Genomic DNA, 27,908 nt, shown 5'->3' on the forward strand with positions numbered 1-27,908 from the left:
GCACGCGCCACCACGCCTCGCTAATTTTTGTATTTTTAGTAGAGATGGGGTTTCACGGTGTTAGCCAGGATGGTCTCGATCTCCTGACGTTGTGATCCGCCCGCCTCAGCCTCCCGAAGTGCTGGGATTACAGGCGTGAGCCACCGCGCGCGGCCGGGATGTTGAATCTTATCTAAGGCTTTTTCAGTATCAATTGAAATGATCTTATGATCTTTCTCCTTCATTGTGTTGATAGTATGTATCACACTGTTTGTTTTGTGTATTTTGAAACACATTTGCACAATGAATGACTTTTTAAAACGTGTTGTTAAATTTGGTTTGCTGGTATTTTGTTGAGAATTGATGAAGTTCATAAGGGATATTGACTGGTAGGTATTTTTTTCTTTTTGATGTGTCTTTTTCTGGTTTTGGTATCAGGGTAATAATACTTGCTTTATAGAATAAGTTTGGAAACATTCCCTCCTCTATTATTTGAAATACTTTGAGTAGGATTGGTGTTAGTTCTTAATGTTTGGTATAATTCAGCGGTGAAAACATCAGGTCCTGGGCTTTTCTTTACTTGGAAGCATTTTATTATGGCTTTGATCTCATTACTTGTTATTGATCTGTTCATGTTTTGGATTTCTTAATGGTTCAGTCATAATAGGTTGTATGGGTATAGGAATTTATCCATTTCTTTTTGGTTTTACCATTTATTGGCATATAGCTGTTCATAGTAGCCACTAATGATTCTTTGAATTTCTGTGGTATCACTTGTAATATCTCCTTTTTTATCTCTAATTTTATTTATATGGGTCTTGTCTTTTTTTAATCTTTTACAAAAATCAACTTTTTGGTTTTCTTGATCTTTTGTATTGTTTCTCTGTTACAATTTTATTTATTTCTGCTATGATGTTTATTATTTCTTCTGCTAATTTAGGATTTGGTTTGCTCTTGCTTTTCTCATACTTTATGATGCGTTGATATTTTTTTATTTGAAGTTTATCTTTTTTTGATGTAAGCATTTGTATCTATAAGCTTTCCTATTAGTAATGTTTTTGTTGTATCCCATAGGTTTTGGTATGTTGTGTTTTCATTATTATTTCTTTCTAAAAAGTTTCAATTTTCTTCTTAATTTATTCATTGGCCCACTGGTCATTCAGGAGCATATTATTTAATTTCCATGTTTTTGCATAGTTTCCAAAATTCCTTTTGTTTTTGATTTCTAGTTTTATTCCACTGTGGTCAGAGAAGATACTTGATATAATTTTAATTTTTTGAATTTTTAACATTTTTTTTGCTCTAACATGTGGTCTATCTTTGAGAATGATCCATGTGCTGTGAAGAATAGTTAATTTTCAGTTGTTGGATGAAATGTTCTAAAAACAGTTATTAAAAACAATAAAAACCTTAGAAGAAAACCTAGGCAATACCATTCAGGATGTAGGCATGGGCAAAGACTTCATGACTAAACCACCAAAAGCAATGGCAGCAAAAGCCAAAATAGACAAATGGGATCTAATTAAACTAAAGAGCTTCTGCACAGCAAAAGAAACTATCATTGGAGTGAATAGGCGACCTACAGAATGGGAGAAAATTTTTGCAATCTACCCACCTGACAAAGGGCTAATATCCAGAATCTACAAAGAACTCAAACAAATTTACAAGAGAAAAAAACCCCATCAAAATGGGCAAAGGATATGAACAGACGCTTCTCAAAAGAAGACATTTATGCAGCCAACAGAAATATGAAAAAAATGCTCATCATCACTGGTCATCAGAGAAATGCAAATCGAAACCACAATGAGATACCATCTCATGCCAGTTAGAATGGCAATCATTGAAAAGTCAGGAAACAACAAATGCTGGAGAGGATATGGAGAAATAGAAACACTTTTACACTGTTGGTGGGAGTGCAAATTAGTTCAGCCATTGTGGAAGACAGTGTGGTGATTCCTCAAGGGTCTAGAACTAGAAATACCATTTGACTCAGTGATCCCATTACTGGATATATACCCAAAGGATCATAAATCATGCTACTATAAAGACACATGTGTATGTATGTTTATTGAGGCACTATTCACAATAGCAAAGTCTTGGAACCAACCCAAATGTCCATCAATGATAGACTGGATTAAGAAATTTTGGCACATATACACTATGGAATACTATGCAGTCATAAAAAGGATGTGTTCATGTCCTTTGTAGGGACATGGATGAAGCTGGAAACCATCATTCTCAGCAAACAATCACAAGGACAGAAAGCCAAACACCGCATGTTCTCACTCACAGGTGGGAGTTGAACAATGAGAACACTTGGACACAGGGTGGGTAACATCACACACCATGGCCTGTTGGGGGTGGGGGGCTGGGGGAGAGAAATCATTAGGAGAAATACCTAATGTAAATGAAGAGTTGATGGGTGCAGTAAACCAACATGGCACATGTATACCTATTTAACAAACCTGCATGTTCTGCACGTGTACCCTGTAACTTAAAGTGTAATAAAAAATAAAAATAAAAAAAGGAAAAAGGTACAAGAAGCAGGTGAAAAAAATAGTTATTAGGTGTTTTTTGTCTATAAAAAAATCCAGAGTTTTTGTTGATTTTCCATCTGGATGGTCTGTTGATTGCTGAATGTTGGGTGTTGAAGTCTTCTGCTTTTATTGTATCAGGGCCTATCTCTCTCTTTAAGACTTATAATATGTGATTTATACATCTGGATGCCCCAGTGTTGGGTGTAAATGTATTTAAAACTGTTATATCCTCCTGCTGAATTGACTGCTTTATCAATATACAATGACCTTATTTATCTCTTCTTATAGTTTTTGTCTTTATATCTATTTTGTCTGATATATCTACTCTTGCTCTTTTTTGGTTTTCATTTGTATGAAATATGCTTTTCCACCCTCATATTTTCAGCCTGCGTGTTTCTTTATATGTGAATTGTGTTTCTTGTAGGCAAGAAATCTTTTTTTTAAAATCTGTTCTGGCTCTCTATGTCTTTTGATTGGATAATTTAATCCATTTACATTTATTGTTACTACAGATAAGCAAGGACTTACTCCTATTATTTTTTAATTTATTTTCTGGTTGTTTTGTGGTCTTCTCTTCCTTTTTTTCTCTTTTCCTGTCTTCCTTTTAATGAAAATGATTTTCTCTGGTGATATGTTTTAATTTCTTGCTTTTTATTTTTTTTCTGTATCTAATATATGTATGTTGATTTGAGGTTACCATGAGGCTTGCAAAAAATATTTTATAAGCCATTTCCTAAACTGATGAAAATTTAACACTAATTGTATAAACAAATAGGCAAAGAGAAAATTTATTAAAACTTCCACTTAAAGTTAATCTTTCTCCTTTTTAATATTTTTTGTTCTATTTACATTTTGTTATACTATCCATGTCTTAAAATTTTTATGGTTTTTATTTTTTGTTGGTTCATCTTTTAGATTTCTACTCAAGATATGAGTAGTTTACACACCACAGTTACAGTCATAGTATTCCATCTTTTCCTGTGTAGTTATTTGATCAGTGAGTTTTGGACCTTCAGATGATTACTTCTTGCTAATTAACATCATTTTCTTTGAGACTGAAGAACTCTCTTTAGCATTTCTTGTAGTATGAATCTGGTGTTAGTGAAATCCCTCAGCTTTTGTTTTTCTGGGAAAGTCTTTATTGTTCCTTCCTGTTTGAAGGATATTTCAGCTGGATATATACTATTCTTAGATAAAAGCTTTTTCCTTCGGCATTTTAAATGTGATACATCAGTATCTTTTGGTATGTAAGTTTTCCACTAAGAAGTCTGCAGCCAAATGTTTTGGAATGTACTTGTATGTTATTTGTTTCTTTTCTTTCACTCCCTTTCAATATTTTTTGTAAATTTTTGAGTTTTGTGTTTTATTATTAAATGGCTTGAAGTAGTCTTATTTGGCTTAACTCTGCTTGTGTCTAAAACCTTCTTGTAGTTAAACATTGATATGTTCTTTAAGTTTGGGAAATTCTTAGTTACTATTCCTTTTATTAAACTTTATACCCCTATCTCTCTCTCTCTCTCTCTGACTCCTCTTTAAGGCCACTACATCTTAGATGTGCCCTTTGACAATATTTTCTAGATCTCGTAGTCAAGCTTCATTCTCTTTTATACTTTTTTCTTTTATCTCCTCTGTGTTTTTTTTCAAATAGCCTATCTTCAAATTCACTAATCTTTTCTTCTGCTTATTCAATTCTGCTATTAAAAGACTCTGATGTACTCTTCAGTATGCCAATTGCATTTTCACCTTCAGAATTTCTACTTTATTCTTTTTTAATTATTTCAATCTCTTTGTTAAATTTACCTGATGGAATCCTGAATTCCTTCACTGTGTTATCTTGAATTTCTTTGTGTTTCCTCTAAATAGCTGTTTTTAATTCTCTGTCTAAAAATTTACATATCTCCATCTCTCCAGGATTGGTTTCTGATGGATTATTTAGATCATTTAATGAGGTTGTGTTTTTCTGGATGGTGTTGATGCTAGTAGATGGTCTTCAGTGTCTGGGCATTGAAGCATTAAGTATTTGTTGCAGTCTTCATGGCCTGGGTTTGTTTATACCCATCCTTCTTGAGAAGGCTTTTTAAGTATTTGAAGGGATCTCAGTGTTGTGATTTATGTTTTTGGTCACTGTGGCCATATCTGCATTATGGGGCATCATGAACCCAGAAACACTGTGATTCTTGCAGACTTGTAGAAGTACCTCCTTGGTTTTCTTAGATGAGATCTGGAAGAATTATCTGGGTTAGCAGGCACATAACCTTGTTCTCTTTCCTTATTTTCTCCCCACGAAAGTGAGTCTTTCTCTCTCTCTATGCTGAGCTTCCTGCAGCTGTGCTGAGTTGCATGGAGCACCCCTGTGTCCACCCCCACTGGGACTGTGCTGGGTCACACCTGAAGCTAGCACAGCACTGGGTCTTGCCCATGGTCCATGGTAGCCACTACCTTGCTATCATCTATGTTTATTCATGGCCCTAGGGCTCTGCAGTCAGCAGGTGGTGAAGCTAGCCATGCGTGTATCCTTCTCTTCAGGGTGGTAAGTTAACCATAGTACCAGGTGAGTCAAGGAGTGCTGTCTAGGAGACAGGGCCTGGTGTTGGGAGCATTAATAATCTACGTGGTGCTCTATTCTACTGTGGCTGAGCTAGCATCCAAACCACAAGCCAAAGTCCTTCCCCTTTTTTCTTCCACTTTTCACAAGCAGAGGAATCTCTTCCAGTGGCCAATTCCACCACAGGCACAAGGCAATTACTACCTGACTACTGCTAATATTCTTTCATGAAGCAAGTACTCTTCAATCTACTTGTGGTAAATGTTTCCAGGCTGTGGACTTTCCTTTGAGGGCAGTGACCTTTCCTCTTGCCCAGGGCATGTCCAGAAATGCCATCCAAGAGCCAAGGCCTGGATTCAGTTACCCTAAGTTCTTGCTTGGTGCTTCCCCACTGTGGCCGAACTAGTACCTAGGCTTAGAGACGAAGCCCCTTTTACTCTTCCTTCTCCTTTTCTCAAGCAGGAGTCTCCCTGTAGGCACTACAGCTGGAAATGTGCAGGGTGACAACTGAAGCCAGCATATCTCTGAGTCTCACCCAGTTCCCATGGCAAGAACTGCTTGGCTACATTGCTACTACTTAGGGTCCAGTGACTCTTTAGTGAGCCATTGTTGAATCCTGCTAGGACTGGTTCTGTTCTTCAGGTTAGTGGGTTCCTCTCTGGCCCACGCCATTTCTAGAAATGCTCTCTTGGTGTTAGGGCCTGGAATGGGGGCCTCAGGACTCTGCCAGGTGCCTTATTCTACTGTGGCTATGCTGGCATTCAAGTTGCAAGACAAAGTCCTCTTTATTCTTCCCTCTCCTGTCCTCAGACAGAAGGAAGGAATCTTTCCTGGAGCTGTGAGCTGCACTGGTGTTGAGGGAAAGGTGACAAAATCACTCTTCTGGTCACCCTGACTAGTGTCTCACTGGGTTGCATGCCCCACAAGTCCACTGGCTCTGAGACCAACACCACCCCTGTAGTTGCCCAGGAATTGCAATTCTTGTGGTCTAAACTACTTTTCAAGTTTGCTCAGGACCCCATAGCACTTTTGCCTGAGGTGGCAAGGCTTGCCAGAACTCAGGTTCCGACCACTGGGCTGGGTGATTCTTTTTTGATTAGGGTTAGTCTAAATGTTCCCTCCAATGGATGAGCACCGAGTTCTGCCTGATTCTTTTTTCCACTGTGACAAGGCAAAACTGAGTTCCAATGCAGTATCTCACAATCACTGATCTCTTCCTCCCTGAAGTGTACATATTCTCTCTCCATGCCACATGGCTACTGCTAGGGGATGTTGGATGGGTGACATCAGCAATTCAAGACTGTATTTTCTACCCTCTTCACTGCCTCTTTCACCAATATGTGGTTGAAACCAGGTACTGTGATCGCTTACCTAACATTTGCTTTTAAGAAGGTGCTTTTTTGTGTGGATGGTAGTTCAATTTGGTGTTCTTGTGAGGAGGATGTTCAGAGGAGGCTTCTATTTAACCATCTTGCTCAGACTCCTCCAATTTTAACAAATTTTTATTTTTACCAAAGTATTACATGCTTGTAGTTTTAAAACATAATTTATACGGAAATGTTTATTATAAAAACCTGGAACAAATCCTCGTATGTCTCAGTTATGCCTTCTACCCTCTCTTATGGGATTAACTTTTACATTTATAAACTATATACTTTTCAAATATTTTAATTTCTCCATTATAGATATTACATGTTTTTTCATTTAAGATCATGAAGGCTTAGTACTATTAAATTATTTCACCCTCTTTGTACCCTTCCTGTTCTACCCATTCTCCCAGTACATCACCTCTTTCTGTCATGTCATCATTCAGTGTTTATATTTTATGCATATTTTAAAATAATTCACTCACTGCTGATCCAAACATTGTACTATGATTTTAACTTCGTTGGAGCAACCTAAAAATATCACTGGATTTAAATATTGTCTTTTTTATTGCTAAATTATCTGCATACCTATCAGTTCTAAAATGCTTCAACAAAAATTTAAAGTTCCTGCCATGCCTAAAAAATAATCAATTTCATTAGTTAATTTACCAATTTCGTCTTTTTTTTTTCTGAATACCTACTTTCTGAAGTCCTCTGTCTCTCTGTTCCAGTCTGAACTGTTTGCTATCTAAGACACCTGCTTAGCTCTTGTACAGGAACCTCTATTTACCCTTGACTTGAAAATCATCGTTACTGCCCTAAAGGAACTACGCAGTTTGTGACAGCCAAATCTTTTGAAAATTGCTTTTCCATTTTGATAGTTTCCCAAAGTTGCCTTTTACATTTAGAATTTAAAACAAATTTTGGTTTCCCGTTTTTACCAGAGTGTAGTCATGTGACTAGTTTCCACTGAGAAGGCACACCTGAGTGATATTTGGAATGTGGAAGTAAACAGCTGAGGTTGTGTAGCTCTGCTTATAAGCAGGGACACCACAACCATCAACATTTTGCTAGATTTGGCAGCACGGGCCAACCTAGCAGTGACAAATAGTGGGAAAATGTCATTTCGATCTATTTCCATTATTTCCCATGGTAGATATTTCATGCTTTTAGAGACTCCTTATTTCTATTAAATCATGCTCCTACAGCATCTTTTCACACTCATATTTATGTATTTGTTACCATTCAAATTAAACATCACTTCTGTCCCCCTTTGTCCTGTTTTAAAATGTTGTTTATTGAGCAGTGTCTGTAGTCTCCTGATGTAGAAATCATTCAGAAGGGCTATACTTTGTTGACTGGAAAAGTAAAAGTTATACATCCTTGAAACGGTAATTTTATGTCATGGCTTTTGCATTCTACTTAACATATGACTTGCTTCAGAAATATTACTTCCATTTAGGAGAGTTACCCTTCACCTGTTTCTACATTGCTGTCTTCATGGTTTGCATTTCCTTTATCCCAAAATACTCAACTTTTTTTCTGGTTATTCCCAAGGAATTTTTGTCCAAGTAACAAATTTAGAAACACTTGTGTTGAACTGCTCTGGACATGTATGGTTATTGTTTACTTATTTTGTAAATTATTCAAGGAGTAAGAAGGAAGAAAAAGAATAATCTGTAACAAACCATCCTAAATAAAATAATTCATAGAGAAATAGGTCAAACATATTTTGTTTCAGAAAGGTACTCAATTCTACCTACCCTATTCCTCCAACATACAATATATCTCGATTTGAAAGACCTTAGTTAAAGCTAAAACTCTGTCTCACTAAAGGCAAGCATATTATTATCTTTAGAGAAATCTTTTGCAGTTTTAATTATGAAGGTCTCTGACCCTTTGCATAAGAATATACTTTGTATATAAAGTGACAGCCTAGTTTGGCTAGAGTAAGTCTCTGTGTAAGCTAATTATATGTGATAATTTTGCCTGAAAGGAGACTGACTTGAAAGTGAATCCAATTTAACGGTGAGGAGATTGTTATAAGAAACATTTCATTGTGGGCTTGGAAGCCACTTAAAGTGCTAATTTTTCACTTGAATAAACATATTGCTATAGTGAAGGTTTTTCAAATTACTTAATATTTGTGAGATATTATTTGAACTAACGAAAAATAAAGACAAATAGTGAAGATTTTTTATTTTATAGGAACAATTTAGGATTCTATTATTCATTCGCATTAAAATCAGCCCCTATTTCCCTCTTCCCACTTGTCCGTAAGATATGGTGGACCACCTTGCTCCATTGAAAAACAAAGTTAATTCCTAAATTATACATTTAAATAAGAAGTTGCAAATTTTGTCCAGTTTATCAGTCTTTCTGACTTCTGTTTTTAAAGAATATAATCTCCTCTCTCAGGCATTTTTATAATTATATATCAGAAAATAATTACATGCAGCTAGCAGCTTTTGTGTGATTAGTTGAAATATGACAGCTACAAGAAGAAAGAGAAGAAAAAATGGCTTACGAGCAACCTAAAATATGGCTTTAAGCACTGTTATCTGGCTGTGGATAGCTAGGCAAAGGAGCCCTTTGGAGCACAGTAATCAAGACCAGGGCCTTTTTTCCAGCAAACACTTCCAAGTCAAATCCAGTACAAAAGCCTGCAAATGAAACCTACAGGCTCACATTATACTTTACATAATATTGGGGTTTGTACAGTTTACAAAGTTTGTGAATCACTGGTCAGCTTCAAACCTGAGCGGAATATTTCATCTTGTGTGAAAATCATCAAGTACACATCCTGCTCTAAAATTCTTTTTACTTTCAAGTTACCTCACTTCTCAAAATCACCATCATAAATTATGCCATTGTGTTAAATTTTAAAGCTTCCAGAATGTCCGTGTAAAATTGCAAATATGTATTGGGAAATTATAGTGAGAGCCATAGCAAATTGCCCATGTCTCCCCTTCAGGAAGAGGCAGTTTGGACTCTGGCTGTATGGAGTGTTTGTGACTAATGAATCTCGCCTGAATTCCATTCTGCAAATTGCTCTCTAACAAAAGATAGCTGTCTTACTGAAGTTCATATCACCTTCCTGGGGACACCCAATATGCAATGACTGGTCAATAATGAAGCATAAAGGCGCAGACCTCTTGCCTTAAGGCAGGAGAACTCTGAAGAGCCATTGCATTCCATAGATCCCCATAGGATTAGCTGAGACCTCAGTTGCAACTTCCCAGCAGTCCTATTTCTCCCTCTGCCCAATCCTGCTTCCCTTCCTCCCCATGAGTATTGTTATCCAATAAACCTCCTGCATGCAACTCTGAGAGTCTCAGAATCTGGTTTTTGAGGAACCCAACATACTACAGTTGGCAGTAGGAAGCTTCCTGGGAACAAATTCTAAAATGTGATGGATAACTGTTAACAGATGAATAACTGACAGCCCCCCTGGCTTGTGACTTTTGTATAATACTTAGCATTTTCATTAATAATGAACTTGGATAAAAGACTGAAGGAAGTGAATACCCTGAAAGGTATATGTCAGGCAATTGAACGTTTTATTTTAGGGGGGGCGGGATATAATGAGAGAGACTAATTCTAAGAACTTTTGAACCTGATGGCTGTGTTAGGGATAATTTATGCACTGGAAAAAGACAATGAAAGGCTGAGAGTGATTAATAAGCAATATAATTTGAATATGAAAGCCAGAAGGTTTCTTTGGCAGCATATAAAGATACTATCATCTCCTAAAGTTGGAGGATAGAAAATGGTGATAATCAGACCCTGTACTTAATTATAGGAGTATCAGCACTCCAGAGAATGTTGAATTCTCATCCATGGCGAATCTGAAATGCCAAAGTCAGGGCCCTGATTGGAAAAGGCTGTGATTTCAGGACTTGGGATGGAGACATCTGCACTGATGCACTTGAAAATTCAATCTCTGTATTACCTTTAACCCTCTAGATCTACAAAAATAGCCTAGTCTTCCACTTTGAAGGCTATTTTGCCACCTTGCTTAAAGGCAATGTAGAGAACTCTCCTTTCAAAAGCAATATCTGCCCCCTGTGGATCTACATTCATACTTCATGGCTAACAAATCAATAATTACACTCACGTTACAATATAAACCAGAAGAAAAGGAGCTATACACCAAAATTGCTGCAAGATCTAGCCAACATGTACCAGAAGGAACTCAGAATGTATATACATATATCATATCTGAGTCTGGATCCCATTGATGCTGTTTCAAACAACACAGAATATAAATTTAGATGACGAAAATTAGTATAAGAGCACTCTCCTGGAATACAGAATTTAATACCGTAGAAAAGACTATTGGAGATAGTGCTAATACACTGCTAAGTTGTCCCTCGTAGGCTTGAAAAAAAGTAGTGGTTCTCACAAAGTGAAGTAGAAATGCCAGGACTTAACCTGGGATGGATGAAAAAAATCAAAGGCTCAGAGATATGCAATCAAAAAGAAAATTGCCCAATGTATACAACAAAAAATAATGATGGATGATTCTGAGCCTGAGGGAAGCAGTCTCAATAAAGTCGTGACCCCATGCCTAGTTTTGGAAAGAGCCAGTTCTTGGGCCCAAACCCATTGACTAAAGAGGATGCCAGGTATATTCATGAGGAAGAACTCTGAGACAGCATAGCAAGTGCTTGTTGTACTGATTCTCCAGTCCTTATACAAAGGGACCTATGACCATTGGCTTGTGTAGTTGTATATTGGGAAAAGTGAAATATCGAACAATTCTAGGACCATTGGATTCAGGATATGAGTTGACATTTGTACTCGAGGATACAAGTATTATCATAGATTGCTGTTTAGAGTGAGGGATAGGTAGAGGCCAGGTAGTGATGACTTTCTATTTCATGTCTGGATCATAGTAAGTCTACTGGGTCCACATACTCACTTGGTGGTCATTTTTTGATCTTTAAATTTATTATTACAATGGACAAACATTGGAATTGTCAGAACCCTGACATTTGTTCCTTGGCTTGTGAAGTAAGGGCTAACATAGTTCTGATACAATATGCTTTTACTGTTCTTAAGTTTCAGAAACATTTTGAGAACTTAATTACATGGAAAATGGACAATGAAAATGGAAATGATAAGCATGATGGGCTAATATTTTGTGTTAGAACAAGTAATTATCCTCTATATCCTTAATTCTAAGTTTAAAGATATGCCAAACCTATCCATGTCTTTTTAAACAAATTCATAACACACTAGGTATTAGTTATCCAAGAACATATTTGTTAATTCTTTCTTTCACTGAACCGACTATTTACTGAGAACTCTTAGGTAGTGTGTTAGATGTTAGAAAAAATGGAGAATAAAAACATATCTAAACCCTTCTTTGGTTTGATTGGTTTGATTATAATTCCAGATAATATTGCATTTCTGGGTAAATTTATTTAAGTAACTCCTTCAATCTTTAAAAGGGAACTTATACATTTAGTACTCAAACTTTACAGGATCAAAAGAAGCTCACTCTATCCAAATGTAATTTTAAAAAATTCCTTTCTGTAAATTATAAGAAAAAAATTGTTTTTATATTGTTGCAATAAAAGTCACATTAACTGTGTATAAATATGTTGCTTTGCCTCTGCCTCTTCTGGAAATAGTGATCTGATAAGATGAAATTGATGAATGGTCAGAAGGGGGCAAAAAAATCTACTTTTGGATTTACGAAGAAAATCATTTCACAAAATGATTAATTACAAACTAAAAACATTTGCAGAATAAAAACACAGCTGCTTCATTACAATCAGCAACAATGTGTGCATTTATTTCCACGCAATCCTTCTCCTGTCCTATTCACAGTTAGTGGAATATCTCATGTGACTTTTATTATACAATTTGCATGACCTTCTTTTACTAAGATCTTCTCATATGACAGAGTGGAACAATTTACAATTAGCATTAGAGTTATATAATTTGGTCATTTAACATGAAAAATATTTAAGTAGTTAGTATTTATATTATAAAATTGTTAATAACATTTAGTATATAGATTTATTTATTTATATGTAATATATACCATATATTAAACTGTGCATTGGTAAATGAAGTCATCACTATTAGATGACTCCATTCTCATTTGCAGTCATAAAACTGAGTCATTTCAAGTAATTTTTCATCTAGTTGAATGAAGGCTTCCCTATGTGTATGTAGCATTTAATGTCTAAGTGTGGTTCCCTTGTCTTAGAAACTGAAACATAGAGAGACATATTTTTCTTTGTTCTCAAAGAAAGCACAACCCATGCTAATTTAATTAAAGTAACAATATTTTTCTTATTAAATACTCACATAGGACTGACAAAGACACGTTTATTTATGCACTTCCAAGCAGATCTAGCCACTTCTTCCTCAATGCCACCATGACAGATACTCTATTGGCATATTCTTTGTGCACTTTCATAATTTCTGCTTGTTGCTGTTTCTCCCATGGGACTGTAAGCTTTTTTTGCAAGGGTAGAGATCTCATAGTAGTCATCTTTGGTTCAGTAGTATCTAGAATAAGAATTTCTTATTTTTAATTTAGTATTCCTTTACTGAATAAAATTTCCTTCTAGATTTTAAATTGCCTTTCTGTAAGCCACGTGATCATTGCTTCAAAATTCTTACTAGTTTTTCAGTATAACCTATGCTTTGGGTAGAAAAGAACATTCTTAAAAAGAAATTTTACTACAGTTATAACAAATGAAAAGTACTGTATAGGGAAAATAATTGATTTTGAACAAACATTGAGAGCCCATTATGTTATTACATACCAACTTCTGTGCTAACTTTTCTGAATACAAAGCAAAATTTCATTCAGTTCTTGTCTTCAAGTAGTTCATAGTCTAGTGTGGAAACACAGAAGTAAGAAGAGAATAATGAAATTTATTTATTTGTTTTATTTATTATTGTTATTATTATTATTATTATTTTGCGATGGAGTCTCGCTCTGTCTCCGAGGCTGGAGTGCAGTGGCGCAGTCTTGGCTCACTGCAACCTCTGTTTTCCAGGTTCAAGCAATTCTCCTGCCTCAGCCTCCCGAGTAGCCGGGACTACAGGCATGTGCCAGCACCCCTGGCTAATTTTTTTGTATTTTTAGTAGAGGTGGGGTTTCACCATGCTGGTCAGGCTGGTCTTGAACTCCTGACTTCAAATGATCCACCAGCCTCAGCCTCCCAAAGTGCTGGGATTACAGGCATGAGCCACTGTACCTGGCCTGAAATTTATAATAAGAGATATGTTTGGTATTTGGCAGTACCACAAATGTGTCTACAACTTAACTACTATTCACTTCATACTTAAATTATTTTGCATTATTTCATGATTTTTATGAGACTGCTGTTTTGCCAAATACATGTTATATTCAGTGAGGTTAAGGATTGCATTATATACTGATAGTCCCCTACCTGTGCTAGTGGAGCCTAGTGTACAGAGCAAGTAAGTTGGGGGGCCTTTGATGTAGTAGCAATGTAGTGGACTTAGAAAGAGAAGATTAGAGTGCAAGTCCAACTCTACTTTCTTTAACTGGTTATATATTACTTTGATCATATTATGAGCATAATTTCTTAAAATGATGAAAAAACATGTTTCTTTCCAGGTCTTTATGGGCGTTAAATAAATATTTGGAAGTAGATAGTGCTTACTTATAAATACCCTTCTTTTAATAAGAATTAAACACAATTAAGCTATGAACTTAGAAAAAAAACACAAAACAGCTAAAGTTACTTAAAATATGGTTGGCCATGGTTTTGACTGTCAAGAGTCAAAAAATTTTGTCTTAGGATCATCTTCTCTAAACATTATCCTATTTATTTTTCTCCTTTAGTCATCCAATATTTGTCTTCTCCTCATTGCTAGGTGAATACTTATTGTAGTTAGAAGAACTCTGAGGTGACCTTTAACATTCCTGCCCTCTGGTAGACATGCCATGTATAATCCCCTTTCTTTGAGTTATAAAGGACTGGAAATGTGATGGATTTTACTCTTGTGATTAAAGCATGTTATATAATAAATATGAAGGGATTTTGCTGATATAATTAATTCACCTAGTTAGTTGACTTTTTCATTAATCAAGAGGAAGATTTTCCTGATTGGCCTTGCCTCAATGAGATGAGGCTATAAAAGGGACTGTGCCCTTCTTGAAAGTAGATTTGAAGCATGTGAGACTTTTTTTTTTTTTTTTGCTGGCCTTGAGGAAATAAACCTCTGTTGTAGTCTGCTCCTTAGCTCAGCTAGGTCTGAGTTCTTGCCTCACAATCAGGAAGAATTAGGCACACGGACACAGGAGAGTGAGTGGAGCATAATTTATTAAGTGAAAGGAAAAGTTCTCAGCAAAGAGAAGATGTGGGGTTGGTTCCCCTACCCAAAGGCAAGAAAGTTCTCCCATGAGGCTGAGTTTGGCGACTTTTATGGACTCAGAATGAGGAGTGTGTGCTGATGGGTTTGTGAATATGCAAAAAAGTTTAAAGCAAAGAAAACACTCAAAGATGGGCACGACAGAGTAGAAAATCAATTAGGAAAGGGTAGGTATATGTAAAGTAGGTGAAGGGTGGGGACCAATCAGAGGAAAGCATGCCGAACAAGAAGATAAGTTCTCAATCTGGTCAAAGGATTTAACTTGTAGTTTGGCTTTCAGGCTTTAAACTGTCTTCAGCTTGGAGGTGGGATTTCACCAGGGACTCGCCCCTATCTGCCTAGGCATTTGGCTGCCTCCTGCCACTCTCACTGATGTGTTGTGAAGACATCCATGTGGCAGAGAATGGCTGTTACTTTAAAGGATATAACAATGACCCCACTCCAGCTGACAACCAGAAAGAAAATTAGAATTTTAGTCTTAAAATCCCAAGGAACTAAATTCGTATAAAAGCCATGTAAGTTTGGAAGAGGACCTCAAGCTTCAGATGGGATTGCAGCCCTTTGCCAACATCTTGATTTAAGCCTGATGAGTCTTTATGCAGAGCTAACCCAACTAATTCAGAATTCTGACTTATGGGAACTGTAAGATGATATTTATATTGTTTTAAGCCAGGAAATTTGTGGTAATGTGTTATGCAACAGAAATGAATACATTTACTTGATCTGATGAGACTCCGATTTAGGATACTCATTAGTGATGATAGTTTTGTGTCACTCCTCCTAAGTAATATATCTTAAGACAAGAAAAACAGAAAAGTGGGAATAACAGTTGGTAGAAAAGGTTTAAGGAGGCAACCTGTCAACACTTCTCATTATCTGGGAAATTGGAATACCAGATATTTCAATCCTTGAGGCTAAAAGAGTTTTTGTTTGTTTGAATTAGCATAGGTATCAAAGGTAGAAGAGAGATTTAACAGTTTGCAAAGATGCATAAAAATGGGGAAGACAGCTTGATACAGTGGACTGAGGGGCAGGAGATACAGGCGAGAGCCATGATATTATCTTTAACTTGCCATTAACTTGAGAAGATCTCTGAGATTCAGCCTTTTTCCTGGTAAATGCAAAGGATGGGACTACATGGTTTCTATATATTTTTTCTGACAGAAAATGCTGTGAAACTTATGAGTAATGAAATCTGCAGTAGGAGAAATTTGATTTAATTACAAAGAAAGTTTTTCAGAGCATAGGAGGTTGAGAAAGTTTGAGGGATGTTACATAGTGATAAATTTTACTGAAAGAGTAATATAGTTGAGATATGTAACAGGTATAATACACTTATATGTGTAATATAAAACATTTGTACATATAATTATATATATGTTACATATGCATGGGTAATATAACATATTATTAATTATAGTAATACCAAAAAAGATTTTATGTACCATGGAATTTCAGAGTAGGAAGCACTTAGAACCAACTCTCTCAGTTCTTTACCTATAAATTTTAATTATCTCAAATATATAAGCCCTGAAATTCCGTGATGTATAATATCTTTTTTAATTGAAACACAAGACTACCTGATTCAGCAGAGAATTCTCACAGCAGTGAATGTCCTACATCTTCCCCAAAGTGCCTTATAACCTGCTCTACCCTAGGAGATGGTTGTCCTCCTTTTACCAGCTGCTATTTTCTAATCTTCTGGTATTTAAAGAGTGAATAAAAAATCTAGGGGCAGTTTATTTATGAAAATAAGCTGGTCCTTGTTACAGCAAAATGAGAACAAAATGATTATTTTCACTAGAAATAAAACACAATGAGACTTGAAACTAGGAACAATATTTAGTTTTGTTCAATAACACCTCATTACTGAGGTTTTGTTGACAGAATATAAATTTACTTGACAGAATCATACATTAATTTTTTTTACTCCATCCACTCTAACTTTTAAGTGATAGTTATCTTAATTATAATTAACATACTAAAAGTAAATTTAAAATGACATTATGCTAGAAACAAATCCGTGAAAGCAAATAAATTCAAGAATGAAGCTAATATTTTATTCTTTAACTATATTGTTAAAACTTAACTAATGGAAGCATTAGAGCTGGTCATCTCCAATTAGGTCAGAAAGTCTTTTTCCCAAAACAAGAAAAGAAGTAAATGGTGGACTGCCATCTGTTATCCTCATACATAAAATAAAACAAGTGAGCTATTCAAAGTTACTTTAAAGTATAGTATTCTAGTGAATAATCTGGGTTTCAATTACGGTCGGGCAGTTTGAAAAGTAATACACAATTCAAAAAAGGTTATATGCTGAAAATATTACAAGTTTTTCCAAAGTCTGATCCTAGAAAAAAATTATGAAATAAACCAAGTTGTCCACTCTGATTGCTTTTACCATACTTCTCCTTTCTCCCTCCAGTATTCTATCCAAGTTTCTCTAATTGCTCTGTGGTTTTTATAAACAACTACTTGTCAATTTTGATAAAAAACACAAGTTTTATTTTAATTTTAAATAGTCAAAATGATTTTAATTCATAGTCTTATGAATTTGGTGAACGTAGAATAAATATGCACGTGTATATGTGCATATGTGCATAAGAAAGACCACTGCTTGGTGGACGGCACTCTTGGTTTAAACAGTTAATTGATCCTTGGACAGAGGATTTGCAAATTTAGGAAACTAGGTAATTTAGAAAACTTCATGATTTCTTAGACTATCTGCAAGGACAGGATTTGTGATGGACTAACAATTTGTTTCTGGCTAATCAGAACTGACAGTAGTGATTTGCACCTTCAGGGCTGGAAGTATGTTAATTATAACTTAAGTGTGTTCACCTTGAGTGTAAAGTGTTTGTATATTAGGCAAAATTTTACAAGGGAAGACATATCTTGTAAACAATATTTCTGAATTTTATAATTTTGAAATCATATTAATAAGAATAATATATTAATTGCAATATAACCATTTCATAAGATTTTTTTCTGAACAAAAGTACAAATAAGATTAAATATACTTGGGTCTGGAAAGAGAACAGTATGTAATAGAACAGGAATTCATTTCTGAGTAAAAAAATTTATTTAGAATGTATGCAGAATATTGTTTCAGACAACAAAATGTTCCATTGAATTGAGTTTTTATATAAAATTTATTTGAAATATAATATACAATCAGGGAAATATCAGTCATTGTGTAAGTTACTATTAAATTTTGAAAGTGTTATTATTTAAAAAATAGAGTTAAAAATCCAATGCCATTATGAATAGAAAATAACTGTAAAATGGAAATGGAACAAGTTACTGAATCATGCATCAGTTAAAGAGGTTTTCGATGGAATGTTCACTGCCCATAAAGAGTGCAGACTGTATAAATAAATAAACTCCTAGGTGTGATTGTTCCCTTTACTTAGTGGTATGAAGGGTGAACTCACCCTGACTCACCCTGGTGAAAGGGTATGAAAGCAGTAAGGCATTGTCTCTTCAGAAAAAAATCACACAGGGAGTGCAAATATTTCAGATGAGCAGGGATTGTTTTGACCGTTTTTCAGTATCTTTGTCAAATAATGTTATCCAAAAAAGGGTACTTGGTAGCATCAGTATTACAAGGATAGAAATTAACAAAAGCAAGTATCATTTACTTCCAAATTTTATTTATAGTTTGGGGTAATTTGGCATAATGAACTTCAATCATTTAGGTAAGCTTTCCCATCTCATATATATAGCATGTTTACCCAACTGCTATTAAGATGTTGTAAGCATATTTACAGTTACATGCTCTCTGGAGCACAAGTAGCCACCAGTACTCTGCAGTTAAAATGAGAAATTTTTCTTCAATGTTCCTGATATGGTTTATTTTTATTTATTTTTAAACTAGTATTATTTTTAATTGGCAAATCATAGTTGTATACATTCATAGGTATAATGTGATGTTTTCATATATGTATGTAATGTGAAATGACTAAATCAAGCTAAATAACATATCCAATGCCTCACTTATTTTTTGTGGTGAGGCATTTGAGATTTACTCTCTTGTTTTGAAATATACAATACATTTTTATTGACAATAGTCGCTCTGTTGTGCAATACATCTCAAAACTTATTCCTCCTGTATAACTGAAACTTTATACCCTTTGGCCTACAACCCCCCAATTTATTCCCTCACCCTAGCCTCTGGTAACCGCCATCCTACTCTCCACTGTTATGAGTTAAACTTTTTTAGGTTTCACATATAAGTGAGAGAACATGGTATTTGTCTTTCATTTCATATTCATATTTTCTTTATCCACTCGATTGATGAACATTTAAGCTAATTTAATATTTTGCAATTGTGAATTTTGCTGCTATAAACATGCACGTGCAGGTGTCTTTTTCATATAATGACTTCTTTTCCTCTGGATAGGTACCCAGTAATGGGATTGCTGGATCAAATGGTAGTTCTACTTTTAGCTCCTTAAGGATTTTCCATATTGTTTTTTATGGTGATTCTACTAGTTTACATTACCACCAGCAGTGTAAAAGTGTTCCCTTTCACCACACCCACACCAACATCTATAATTTTTTCATTTTTTAAAATTATGGACATTATTGCAAGAGTAAGGTGGTATCACATTGTGGTTTTGATTTGCATTTCCTGGATAATTAGTGATGTTGAGCATTTATTCATATGTTTGCTGGATATTTGTATATCTTCTTTTGAGAATTGTCTATTCATGTTCCTAGCCCACTTTTTGATGGAATTATTATTTTTTTTCCTTGCTAATTTGGGTTCCTTGTGGATTCTAGATGTTAGTCTTTTGTTGAATGCATAGTTTGCAAAGATTTTTCTCCCACTCTGTGGGTTGTCTGTTTACTCTGCTGATTATTTCTTTTGCTGTACAGAAGCTGTTTAGTTTAAACTTGTGCCTAGTGTTCTATTATTAGAATGTTGAACATCTGGGAGTTATTTATAGTCTATTGATCAAGGTCATACCAAGGACTGATAGCAAAAATTCAAAAAATTGCAACCTCAGGCATAAATGGATTAATTACATCCCATCTATTTATCTTTGTTTTTGTTGCATTTGCTTTTGGGTTCTTGGTCATGAACTCTTTGCCTAGGCCAATGTCTGGAAGAGTTTTTCCAGTGCTATCTTCTAGAATTGTTATGGTCAGGTCTTAGATTTAAGTCTTTGATCCATCTTGAGTTGATTTTTGTATGAGGTGAGAGATGAGGATGCAGTTTCAATTCTTCTACATGTGGCATGCCAATTATCCCAGCAACATTTGTTGTTGAAGAGTTTGTCCTTTCCATGCTTTATGTTTTTGTTTGCTTCATTGATGATCAGCTGGATACAAGTATTTGGCCTTATTTCTGGGTTCTCTGTTCTGTTCCATTGGTCTACATGCCTGTTTTTATACCATTACTATGCTGTTTTGGTAACTATAGCCTTGTAGTATAGTTTGAAGTCAGGTAATGTGATACCTCCAGATTTGTTCTTTTTGCTTAGTCTTTCTTTGGCTATGGGAGCTCTTTTTATTGGTTCCATATGAATTTTAGGATTGCTTTTTCTAGTTCTGTGAAGAATGATGATGGTATTTTAATGGGAATTTCACTGAATTTGTAGATTGCTTTTGGTAGTATTGTTGCAGTCTCCCCAATGCACCTTAATGTAGCAGTTTCTCATTGTCTGAACTAGTATCCCGGGTTCTTTGTCCTACATCCAAGAAAATTAAGGAATGCAGACACAAAGGTGGAGTTGGAGCAAAAGTTTAACAATTGAAAAAAAAAAAAAAGCTCTCCACAGTAGAGAGGGGAGTCCAAGTGGATTGCCGGGTTACAGCTCAATTCAAAAGTTTTTATAAGAAACTTCTCATCTCTGTAGCAGTTTGAGTAACTTCTCTTATCAGTAAAGCTATCTGTGCAACTCCCCCTATCTCATGCAGCTGTGGGTATGTCGCTAGGCAAGCACAAAGAGCCATTTCTCTTGTTTATATAATGGTGGGTTGTTTTAGATAAGGCCTCCTCCTCTCTGTGTAAGTTCCCACCATATTTATGCCTGAAAAAGGGAGAAAACTTTTTCCTGGGAGCTTGCTAATTAGAAAAAGAAAAAAGAATGTCTGTGTTGGACCCTGTTTTGCTTATCTATCCAGGTGCAGCCTGAGTGTTTTTTTTCCCCAGGTTGTTTTATTTTTGTCTGTTGCTGTGACTTTTCAGACAGTCTGCTTCTGTAGTCTGAATTTTTCCCAAATGTTTTTTTTTCCTTCCTTCTCCCTTATTCCCCCCCTCAGGAATGGAAACCCTAACTGTTGTTAGAGAGACAGAGCATTGATCTTTCTGTCTACTTCCTGCTGGAGAGGGGCATTGTGTGGGAAGCAGCAGCTAGGATTCCTCCAGAGGCCAGTTAAAGTGTCCTCAGTTGAAAGGCATGTCTATGCATGGTTCCATTTGCATTATCATTTGGAGCTTGATAGCTTTTAGGTGGAAAGAAACAATCTGGGTTATTAGTGATTATGTATTAAACGAGACAAGGAGGAGGTAAGGACAACTTAAAAACCCTGAGTCTGCTGACATGCCCCGATAACTGGTGGCTGTAGTTAGCCCGTTAAGATTTGGGTGCATGGGGCTTAGCTTTGTTTAGCTTCCTTGGTCTTACTTTCCCAAAAAGGTAACATCAGGGTTATAGGTTACCTGGCAGGATATGCAGACTAGTTGCCCAGATCTAGAACATTGTTCCAGATTTTCACATTACCCATCCCTTTCTGTTTCCTCTGAGCTGCAGCCAGAGAGTACTGGTTGGCTTGTAGGAATAAGCAGGGTTGGTTTAAAATGTAGGCAAGAACTTAAAAACAACTAATAAGACTAGAAGTCAATGACAGATGTATGATAAGTTTGGAACATAATTTCCCTCTTTTTAGTCCTCATTTCTGTTAAAAGATATGATAGGACTATTTTGTTTCCAAAATAGACTTTAGTTTTAAACTTGGTCTTATTATTTGCATAAAGTGCAGCAAGAATAATTATTTTTACATAGGCCTTTTAGATTGGCTTTAATGGAACTTTATTCCACAAGGAATCTCAGATAGGACTTTTTAAAGCTGAGCCCAGACATGGTTTTATACCCTCAAATACTTGTAAGTTGGGTAAACTTCTTTCTTCTTGATGTTCCAGGAGCGTGGGTTTCCTAGGCCTGCTAGAAAGTGACATTCTTTAATATCACAAGTCAGGAACCCTCTACAGGGGCTGTGTAGACAAAGTATGAGGCTAGTTTTCCCAAGGGGCTTTTATTGGCTCTGCAAGTCAATCTTGATTCTTCAAAGGGGAACACACCCTTTCAGTCAAAGGCTTGGTAAAACAACCAGTCTTTCCAATTGTGTCCTGTTGCAAAATAAAATGGATTCTTATTGCACTGATGCAAACAACTATATTGTTATAAGCTAAGAATACTCACAACCAGTTTCTGAATTTTAGAGGAACCTGGAAGAGAGAAACAAACATGTTCCAAACCTTGCTTACAGGAGTACACCTTACTCAGTTGTTAAAGGCTGTAGCTAGCTTAAGACAAGTTTCCTTGACTCAGACAAAGAAAATAAGAATCAGCAATGTTCCAACATAAGTTAAAAACATTGCTTTAGTTTTCTATTAATTTAGTCTATTCCATTAACTCTTGTTCTGCTTGATATTAGTAAACATTTCAGCTTTTTTGAGTCCTGTACATTCTTCTGTTACCAGAAATCTGTATTTGAGAGCACCTATTAAAGTTCCACAGCTGATTATAAACTATTTTTTTAGGAAGAAGATTAAAACAAGACAACAATTGTCTGTAAATGACAAAATATCCAGGATGGTTACAGACAAAAACATGATTGACAAATTTCGTTATTTTCCTGGATTACAATAACCCAATATAACAAGCTTAATTGTAATTCATAGCACATATTCATACACTAGAACCTTAGACATCCCATACAGTTTTGGAACATATGTTAATATTATTCCCTAAATTGTAACCTGAAGAGTGTTAGACATCATTTTACCAATTCCATGTACCTAAACACATTAAATAATCCTGTTTGCTTCTCTTCCGGATGCTCCAGGGGCTCTCTGTAGCACCTGAAAGCTAGGGGTCAGGAAAGACAACCTTGAGACCAAAGTTTGATTTAGGGAAGTCTGTTAAATATGTTTAAAATTTAAAACACTTGATATTATGAAATAGAATTTTAGATTATCATAAGTTATTTGTTTTGCCAAAATTATGAGCCAAAAATTTGAAAAAGCGAAAAGCATTCATCAGCTTTTAATATTACATGAAAATCCTGTTCAAGAGAGAGTTAAATTTCACCCTTGCATTAGCTTACTATTAATGTTAAACCCAATTTTTAATAAAACTTTATAGGCAATCCTATTTAATTTTACCAGTTTGACCATGAGGTAAGATTTTCGCAAACCTTTTATAACTCTCTAAAAATTTTGCTGAAGAGCAGACTGGCATCTTAAGAAAACCTTGCGCTTTTATTTTAATTTTTAATTTAAAGAAAAAACATATAATACTCTTTTGAATGTAGTTAATATGTTCACACACAGAGCTTCTTTTGCAAGATTAATTTTCACAATCTTGTCACAATTTGCTTGAACCTTTTACTTTATTTTATTTAATGTAAGACAATTCTTTCTACCTAGGCAAAATGTACATTTCCATACCTTCTTATAATCTTTAATCAACAACACCTTTTAATGTTTTTACACACCTTGCATGCAAATCCATGTTCAGTAGTTTCAATTATATATTATAAGGGTAACTCTTAGTAATGTTTGACTTTAATGTAAAACCTAGTAGGTTGTTTTGATTATGTGCTGGATGAAGATAAAATTTGACTCCTCTTAGCATAGTCAGGGGTGTGGTTACTTCCATATGTTCCCAGGCTTTACCAATAGTGAAGCAGGCAAGCTAACAGTTTTTAAAGGCTAAAGAAGCAGTTTACAACCTTAAGACATTTAGCAAACCTATTGTCTGACCTGTGTAATTTAGACTGCATTTTTACATCTTGAAGACATTTGTATTTTGCCAAGAATTCCTAAGACTGTTTATATTTTTAAAGATTAAAGTTACGTAAACTGAAAGGTACCACAGCTTTCACATTTTTCTTAAAAATATTTAAGTGCTTATTTTTATGCCAATTAATTAGTTTTTTTAGAGACATCACATACATATCATATATAAGACTACACAGACAGACAAAAGAAGATCCAACAGCTCAGGATAGAGCCCTTTTTTTTTTTTTTTGAGACAGAGTCTTGCTCTGTCACCCAGGCTGGAGTGCAGTTGTGTGATATTGGCTCATTGCAAGCTCTGCCTCCTGGGTTCACACCATTCTCCTGCCTCAGCCTCCCAAGTAGCTGGGACCAGAGGTGCCCGCCACCACACTGGCCTAATTTTTTTATTTTTAGTAGAGACGGGGTTTCACAGTGTTAGCCAGGATGGTCTCAATCTCCTGACCTCGTGATCCACCCGCCTCAGCCTTCCAAAGTGCTGGGATTACAGGCGTGAGCCACCGCGCCCGGCCAGGATAGAGCCCTTTTAAGAGCAGGGTGAAGAACAGAGTTCCCAGGGCCTAGTAAACAAGCATAGCTAGAAGACTAAGACAGATTTTGAGAGGGACTTATCCACCTCTAATTCTAGGGGTTCCATGAGGAAAACAGAGATTTCTCCAAAAATGGGATCTGTGGTGCCTTGTCTGTTTTCCTAAGGAGTCCCAGGCCACCAGAAGTTATTCTACGTTCTTCCATGGATGCACCAACAATGGCAAGACACAGTGAATAAAGTAATTTAGTTGACTGAGAAAAAAAAACAACAAAAACCTTTTCCAGGGAAACAAGATCTATGAAGAGAAAAACATAAAGGGCTTTTAAATATACGTATAGCTTAGATATCCACTTTCAATTAAGCTGAGTGATCTTTAAGAAAATTATTTTTTATTAAAACTTTACAGAGAATGTAAACAGTGATTCTATTTCTTTTACCAGTTTGCTTCACGACCTGTTCACAATTATGTTCAGGTTCTCCAGTTTCCTCTGGGAGAAAGTGGCTCAGGCAAGGGCAGGTTTTCAACTGGACTGCAGTTCCCTCTAGCAGCAAAGCTTGATACTTGAGGAGGCAATTGTTTGTTAGCCAGAGCCTTTCCTCAGAAGACAGCAGTCCTGCTGCATTGTGTGAGATGTAAACAGTGAAGTTATTCACCCTGTTTAACCCAGTGGCCTCTGGCACCAGCAAAGCCAGAACTGCAGCTGCTTGGAGGCAGTATGACCATCCTTTAGCCACCAAGTTAAGTTCCTTGCTTAAATAACCCAGTGGCTGTGGAGCTAGACCTCAAGCCTTGGTTAAAACTTCCAGGGCCATTTCCTTCCTTTATGACACATACAGATTGGATGCTTTCCCTCTGGCAAGACTGAAGGCTGGTGTTTTAAGTAAGGCTTGCTTTAACTGGTTAAAGTCTTTTTGAGCCTCAAGTTCCCAAGGTGGGGATGGTGAGTTTTAACTGTTTGAGTTTCTCTTATGAGGTGGTATAAAGAGTGAGACATTTTCATGTACCCAGGTACTTACAGTCTACAAAATCCAGTAATGCCTAAGAATCCCCTCAACTGTTAAAGAAAATGGACTTAATCCCATCCTCACCTGGTGCTCTAGTCCCTTCTGATAAGACCGAACCTAGGTACATTACTAAAGTTTGACAGAGCTGAGATTTAGATTTTGAGACCTTATATTCTCTTTCAGCTACGAAATTGAGGAAAGTCTTAGTGCCCTACTGAGACCTCCTTGGTTGGGGCACAGAGGATAGTATCCTTTATATGCTGCAAAGTTTCAACTTGAGAGTGAGAAAAACTAGAAAGATTTTTAGACAGGGCTTGTTTCAGCATCTTTCTTCCAATATTAGGGGCTGCCTGAGTAATGAACCTGTTCTTTATTGAATTGGGAGACAGAGAGGTGTGTTTTATTAAAGCTTCTCTTAGCCTTTTCAAAAAGGCAAGGAAATTTTCATCCGGTTTCTGGTTTAACAAGGATAGTTTAGAATAATGAAGAGGTTTGTTTCTGGTTCTTTGCAAGCCTTTCATAATGCACATCAGAAAGTGTTTTCTTTTCCACTCATTTATGGGATTACTAGGGCGCAAATTAGGATTTTTAAAGGGGCACTGTTTCTCTTTCTGTTGGCAATGGGGATTCTGTTTCTCCCTTACTTTTTTTTCTTTAGACTTTTGCCTTTCAAGACTTTTAGAGTGGCTATAGGAGAAATGTTGTTTATCTCCAAATGTTTCTGCTGGCTGTAAGGCTGCCTGTTTTGCTGTAACAGTTAGGGTTTGACTTAAAAATAGCACAGCATCTCTCCATGTAATATTAAACACTTGGATTAAATTTTGGAAAGTCTCTATATATTTATCAGGGTTATCAGAGAACCTTCCCTTTTATTTGTCTAAGGTCCTGCAATAATAAGAAGGGAACTTGAGGTGGTCCCAAATGACGGGGATTCTTAGATGGTTCCTCTGGAAGTTGCTTTTCTAATTCTGGGGAATTATTCTCTATGGGCCTGCCTAATATGACTGATAAAAAAGCTGGGTTGACCTTACAATGCTTGAAAAGGTTTAGTAAAAATACCATGCCCACGTGCAAAAGAAAATGAGTTGCTTTTCTCTTTAAAGTCCTGTGGTCGAAGGAGTTCCAATGTGGCAGGGTGCACTCCAGAAGGGTGCAAGCTGAAGTTGGTCTGTTATCTATCTAGAAAAAGAGACAGAAAAGAGGCATTCTTCAGTCTTCTTGTTCTTTTCAGTGTGACCCAGGGTGAAGGGAAAGACAGTGGGAGTGTCCCCTGAACTGTTCTCAGTCTTTGGTTCCTGGGTCCCAACACTGTATGTGCCACCCCATGGGTGCAGGCATGACCCTCAAACCATGGTATCAGAGGAGCTAAGCAATGGGTCTAGTCATGCTTACCAATGTGACATTAGTCTGCTGCTTGGTAATTAGATAATTACCCTTTGATTTCCTAGACATTTGTGGTCTGTGTGACTCCTTGATGGATGGATCTTGGGAGAGACTATGTAACAATTGCATTTAGGCAAGGCCCCTTAATGGAGGGAGTGTACTGGATTGAGCTTTATACTCTGCTATTATGGACTAGACTAGAGAATTTATTCTTAGGTGGTGGCTCTGGTTAACTTCCAGACATAAAATCCACTTTCTATTTAGATGCCATTCTAGTCATAGGCAGATAGATGTCTCAAGAAAACATAAGGGTCAAATGGTGGCCTTCCTGCTAATGGAGGAGTACTGAGATGACAATTTGTTTTTGATGGACATTTTTCTCCTCACTGCAGAAAGCAGAATTCTCTTGCTTGCAGAGAGGGCATAAAGATTGGTTTCTAGCAGAGATATGTTAAAGGGAGAAGAACTGGAAAGCTAGAGGTTTTTGTGAAAGGGCAGACAAGATTCCCCATGGAACAGATTCCGATTCCAGCAAGTGCTGGTGTAAGCCTTTAAATACCAGGCAGTGATGATGGGGTTTTCTAAATATATAATCATGTCATCTGCACATAGGGACAATTTGACTTCCTCTTTACCTAATTGAATACCCTTTATTTCTTTCTCCTGTCTGATTGCTCTGGCCAGAACTTCCAACACTATGTTGAATAGGAGTGGTGAGAGAGGGCACCCCTGTCTTATGCCAGTTTTCAAAGGGAATGCTTCCAGGTTTTGCCCATTCAGTGTGATATTGGCTGTGGGTTTGTCATAAATAGCTCTTATTATTTTGAGATATGTCCCATCAATACCTAATTTATTGAGAGTTTTTAGCATGAAGGGCTGCTGAATTTTGTCAAAGGCCTTTACTGCATCTATTGAGATAATCATGTGGTTTTTGTCTTTGGTTCTGTTTATATGCTGGATTATGTTTATTGATTTGTGTATGTTGAACCAGACTTGCATCCCAGGGATGAAGCCCACTTGGTCATGGTGGATAAGCTTTTTGATGTGCTGCTGGATTCGGTTTGCCGGTATTTTATTGAGGATTTTTGCATTGATGTTCATCAGGGATATTGGTCTAAAATTCTCTTTTTTGGTTGTGTCTCTGCCAGGCTTTGGTATC

This window comes from Symphalangus syndactylus, chromosome X, assembly GCF_028878055.3.
Source record: "Symphalangus syndactylus isolate Jambi chromosome X, NHGRI_mSymSyn1-v2.1_pri, whole genome shotgun sequence".
Classification (NCBI taxonomy): domain Eukaryota; kingdom Metazoa; phylum Chordata; class Mammalia; order Primates; family Hylobatidae; genus Symphalangus; species Symphalangus syndactylus.